Source organism: Lissotriton vulgaris, chromosome 11 (assembly GCF_964263255.1).
Source record: "Lissotriton vulgaris chromosome 11, aLisVul1.2, whole genome shotgun sequence".
NCBI classification, from domain to species: Eukaryota; Metazoa; Chordata; class Amphibia; order Caudata; family Salamandridae; genus Lissotriton; species Lissotriton vulgaris.
Window position 1 is genome coordinate 969,671,336 of NC_141699.1, and position 6,000 is coordinate 969,677,335.

At 43.5% G+C, this 6,000-nt stretch overlaps 1 protein-coding gene across 2 annotated transcripts in view; it reads left to right on the forward strand.

The window, feature by feature from the left end:
* Window positions 1-5,241, forward strand: part of LOC147683784 (uncharacterized) — a 99,233-nt gene extending 93,992 nt beyond the window's left edge. For both annotated transcript variants that reach the window (XR_015300970.1, XR_015300969.1), the window contains exon 5: window positions 2,794-5,241. The gene's annotated coding sequence lies outside the window, so the exon portion shown is untranslated. The remainder of the gene's footprint in view (window positions 1-2,793) is intronic.
* Window positions 5,242-6,000: the final 759 nt, after the last annotated feature.

A 6,000-nucleotide genomic window follows, 5' to 3' on the forward strand; every position in this document is an offset into this window, starting at 1 on the left:
TTAGTTCAAGTGCTGACAGCAAGGCCGCTTTGAGCATGTCTAATGAAATATCATCCAGGTTAGGCACTACTGGGTGGACTGCTGAAGATGACTGTGATCCAATGTTCTTTCTGCGTTTACTAGGGCCCCCAAACGAGAGGCGCTTCCTTTTAGTGCCTCCTGGGCCCAACCCATTGCCTCGGGTCATGTCAGGGGCTGACCTGAAAATTGGCAACTGGGCACCGACCCATGTGACAACAACTGGTACAAGGGGGCGATACCCCCAGCCTGGTCTAGAGGCATATCTTGAGGCATGTCCACTAAGCCTACTTGAGGGGACTGAGGCTGAGTATGGGAAAAGCATATGGAGCAACAGAATGAACCACTAGGGAAGAGTGGGATGGTGAGCGAGATAATCGTCTGATAGCCAATTTAATCTCCTTGTCCAGAACCCCAGCAGCCTGCTGCAAAAAAGCTTCCTATGTATGACTTTTATGTGTTTTTTCTTTTATAAAAGGGATAAAGTTTGTTGAATCCCCTAATGTTTAGAAAAAACACAGATTAGACAGTACTGGACCTTGATTGGTATGAAATACAATCTTAGGCTGGTTCTGGCCAACATGGGGCTGCCACAGTATCTACTATCCTTACTAGTCAGGCTCCATCAGGACAGCTTTGCCCAAATTAGGTGGGGTTCTGGAGGGGAGAAAACGGGCTGTATTCCGGTCGAGAGAGGGGTCCGCCAGGGATGTGTTCTGGCTCCCACCCTTTTTTCTTTGTACATCAATGGGGTGGTTGAGCATCTACTTAAATCTCCATCTGACGAACCATCCCTGGCTGGGACACGCATACCGACCCTCCTCTTCGCGGACGACACGCTCTTAATCTCTAAAACCCCAATGGGACTACAGAAACTCTTGGACAATTTCCAATCATTTTGCACTGACCGGGGCCTGGTAATAAATACCAATAAAACAAAGTACCTGGTCCTCAATCCCCCTAAACAGCAAGTGCGTCCCCCCATCTTAAACACTGAGCCCTTAGAAAGGGTAAAAGTATTTGATTACCTAGGGATACGCCTCTCAGACAAAATGGATTGGACGCCCCATCTAGACAAGATGCTGCTGAGCCATAAAAGGATCACAGGTGCCCTCTTGAGGGAGCAACGTTCCAGTTCGTTCAAACCAATAGGAACAGTCCTCGAGATCTACGCTGCCAAAGGTGTCAGCTCTGCCCTTTATGGAGCTGAACTTTGGGGCTCTGCATCTACCGAAGCTCTACAAAGATCTGAGAATAATTTCTGTAGACAAATAATGTCCCTCCCTCAAAGCACCCCACTTTTACCCTTATTCATGGACCTTGGCTGCACCCAGATCGGCGAAATTGCGAAATTTCGCCCTCTCTTACTATGGGCCCGTATTTGGCGGGTAGAAGAACTTAGCGGCTACGCCAGAGGTCTTGAAGAAATAATGGCATCACCACACTGGGCCAGAATCAAATGGTTAAAAGATATGAAAATCCTATTGTCCAACTTGGGCCTACTCGATTCTTGGTCAAGCAGAACCTCACCTCCAAAACAAACACTCAAAAAGCTCTATCGGGATTGGATTTGCTCCCAAAGACACTCCAGCACGTCCCTTGGCAGGCTTACAGAGGACTTTTTGATGTTTAAAGACTGTCCCAGGCGAGAACCCTACTTAGACATAATCGGGAAACCTTTTGCCCGGTCTTTGTATTTTAGATTTAGAACGGGTACTTTGCCACTGAATACCTTTACCAAAACATGGAAATCCTGTACAGGCAAAACTGATTTGTGTCCATCATGCTTAGCTCACCCAGAGACATTAGCCCATTTCTTATTTGTCTGTAAGGAATATGCTAACCCAAGAAGGGTGTGGTTGAAGAATCTATGCCGTCAGCTGGGAACTAGGAGCCATGATGTGGCAATTAGGATACTTGTTTCGGACAGCTATGTACCCTATGTGTGTGCCCTAGCCAAATTTTTATCCTGGGCTTGGGCTATTCGAGCCAGAAAGCTAAAATACTCTGTTTAATTCCTTTTTAAAGAATATTTATTCTAGTATTGTCCTACTTCTTGTCATCAACTGGCTATGTGTTACTAATTTTACTGTTCCGCTTTTATGATAATGAAATTTTATCGAAATAAAGCTTTTTGACTTTGACTTTGACAATCTTAGGCATCACTATCTCCTCATTCCTTTAGTCTCTTATCTGTAAACACTTTGAGTGCTTGGTAACGGGCTCTGTTAAAGTACACAGTGCTTTAAAAAATCCTTGTGAATCCCCAACAAGGTGTTTAGTTTACTGAGTTGGGCAGCCACAAACTTCGCTCATTTATTCCTGGCTTGACCTCTTTGCCAAGATATTGTGGCTGAGAACTCTCTATTAAAGGTCTGGGTAGCTCGCACTCAGTGGCATTTCCTTGATAAGTCCCCGACGGCGTCCCTGTACTTCAGGGGCGACCCTCAAGGCACAGCGTGTTGCCGCCAAATGGCGTTAAATCCTTATGGTCACAAAGAATAATTTCAACGTTGTGACTTTGGAGTTAGTTAGTTTATTAGTGGAGGCATGTACAATGGTACATTTCATTTACTGTGACACCCGATTCAGGCTAAGAACCTTGATAACACATTGATGCTCGTTTATATTTCAGTGATACCCACAGGGTCAAACAATTGATTGACCATTAAGAGATAGGAGTACCTTTGTGTTTGATTTAGAAGTACCATGTGCATTTTGATATAGTGAGTATTCGGTGTGTGTCCTTAACACACTTCATGTTTTGATTTACAGATTCCCCTGACAAAGTACGCTGGACGCACGAAATGCATTGGGAATATTGGAAATTGTGTGACACTTTGATTCATGTTATGGATTAATTGGATGATAAATCTGCTGATATTTACTGATTCATATTGGAAATGAAATTCATGAACTAAAGTTATGAAATAAATAACTGAAGAAATCCATACAACTTTGAAATTATTCTTTGTGACCATAAGGATTTAACGCCATTTGGCTGCAACGCGCTGTGCCTTGAAGGTTGCCCCTGAAGTACAGGGACGCCGTCTGGGATTTACTGCAATACACTCTAACGGTCTAGAGAGTGATACCTCGAGTGCACGCTACAACATTTGATCTCACTGAACAAACTGCCTGTGCTCAACCACTTTTCGCTTTGATTTCCTTGATAAGAACAGTCCCGGTCCCACCATCACAGAAAGTGACATCCATGGTGTGTAACAAATAAGATGGAATCTATAAAACAAGGAGATTTGTTTTTCCTAATTCTCAGCCTACCCTTGTGACAAATTGTGTTCTCAAGATCTACCTCTTCGTTTTTAATAGTTACAGGAATCACTTAAATCAATCTAAACATTTGAGGTAAGTTTGTGATAGAAAAACAGGACTGTAACCTTGTCTAATCTTAGATGCATACTTTGTATCATCCCACTTGTACCATACAGCAAGCGGCAGCTAAACCGCCACCCGACTGATTAGCCATCTTACACAAGGCCTTTGAACACTGCACAAACGTGCATGTACACTCTGCGGCTGCCAGCTGCATCCCACTTATGTTGTAGGTCTTCTCTGCCATGTTTCGTTAACCAGAAGCCTCAATGATTTATTAGTTCTTCAGAAATCAAACGTGGAGTTTTGAAACTTCTAGTGAATATATGAATCCCTCTCTTTTTCTTATACTAAGGGGTCCATTAGGATGGCGGACGGATCGCCAGCACCATGCAGGCGGTGGAGATCCATCCGCTATCCCTGCCCGTCCGCCACCTTTTTTCCCCCCGCCATATTACAATGGTGGGGGGACAGTGGTGGACGGGAAGACTGCCCGCCGCTTTTCCGCCACGACCGCTGCGGAAAAGGCCTGATATGGTGGCGGTGTCTATCAGACACCGCCAGCCGTATTAGGATGGCCTGAGGGGAATGCCTTTCACGAAAAGGCATACGGTTCCTGCTTTGGGAGCCCGTTGCGGGCCCCCAGGGTGAAGAGGGTGCACATGGGGGGGTACCTATGGTACCCCCCTGCGTTTCACAGCACAACATGGTGCCAAGCACCGTCCACCGCAATGATAAAAATGCGGGATGCACCTGCCACTGTGGAGGGTGCATCCTAATTGGGGGCACGGTTCCTCCGCCCTTGTGGCGGACGGTACCTGCCCCAGACAGGATGGGGGATGGACTTTGTCCGTCCGCCATCCTAATCGACCCCTAAGTTCTTTGACTCTAAGTTCCCTGACTGATTGTAACAAAATGTAAATTGTAGCTAGGACAAGTGGATACTGTCCTTATAGAATCCCTTTGGGATCATAAAGAAGTGCCGCACTCAGCGCAACTTCCTGCAAATTCGTTTTTCTACTGCCCTGCACTGAAAAACTAGAAAAGATTGTATCAAAGATGGCATTATGAACTTTAGCACTGGATCTTATATTGCGATCCTAATTTAACTAATTTTCCTAATTAGGTTACCTTGCCCCATGGACAAAACATTGATCTACAGTTTTTATCTCATCCCGGCTGGGAAGTGAGTCTTAACGTGCTTTCTGCATTTAACTAGCCTCCTTATTTGAATAACATTAGGCTAACAAGGGCTTTTATTCCCATTCAGGGGCCTTGTTAGGTCTCGCTTAGGTAGCGCTTGCGCTGTATCTTTGTGACATGCTGTATTCAGGATATGGGAGTGAAGCTCCACCCACTTTCTGCCCATCTTTTTAATTGTCCCCTGTTACTGTCTTTTGTAAATGGTGGCTTTTCATTGGTCAATAGAATACACAGGGTATATGGAACGCACTCCCTAGAGTCCTCCAATGCCAACGCTCCTTCTCCTGCTTCAAAGGGAACCTGCAACTCCTTCTCCTCAACAAATACCTTACCACACACACCAACTGAAGTAGGCTCCAATAGCTCACTCTCTCCATGACTCAATCGTTTGGGGTAGTTAGTTATTTGATTGTTTCAGCTGTCTAGTATGTCATTCACTTCTATAATTTATGCTGTTCTAATTAGTCACTGCAAACACACCTTTTTTGCCTGATTCTCTTTATCTCTATTAATGCTGGCTGGGTAATCTGTAGTATAGCATCCTAAGCAGAACTATGTTATTCTATTTCTCATTTTATGCATCCTATGTAAAGCTACATTATGCTATTTCTTTTTATGTAAACGCTCTGATACCTTTGCGTCTAGCTTACGCTATATGAAATTTATAAATAAATAGGCTTAGTACTCCCTTAGAGTCACCTTTTCTCATGTTGTAACCTCCCACTGGGACTGCCCCCTTGCATGTGTTGCTTCTCTGTATGTTTTATTTACATTCTGGAGCACTGTTTTCTTATAAGACTTTCTCCAACCTTCTGTTGCAGGCACAACACGTTCACCCACAACTAAATAACTTTTTTTTTGCAATGCAGCATGCCCTGCTTGGACTTTAATAATGGCGGCCGCTCGACTTTTCTTTTGTCGTGCGTGTCTCGTCTCAACTTTATTTTTGAAACATTGTAAGTTTTTTTTCTCCCAGCGTGTCACGATGCTAATGGATCCCATGTGTCTTCTTTTTAGAATCTGAGGCTGTACTGACATGAAACTGGATACTTGATCAAAAAACATATATATATGATGTGATGTCACTGACCATGTCATGAGTGATGTAATATGTGATGTCATCAGCAGTGCATTACACGCGCAAGTTATAGTGAGTCCAACTAACTATAACGTGGGAATTTCAATGGTTTTATGTCAGTAAAATTTCCAGGAAACTATAACTGGTGTGAAACCTATGTTTTTTTCAGTGAATTTAATAGGTTTTTTAAATGCTAATTCCTAACTTTAACTGGTGTGAAACCTATGGTTTTTTCAGTGATTTTCATAGGTTTTTTAACTGCTAATTCCTAACTTTTTATAGGGCCTCATACCTATGTGTTTTTTAGTGAATTTCTAAGGTTATTTTTTCGCAAATATCCATAGCTTAGAAAGGTATGTTTTTCTAAA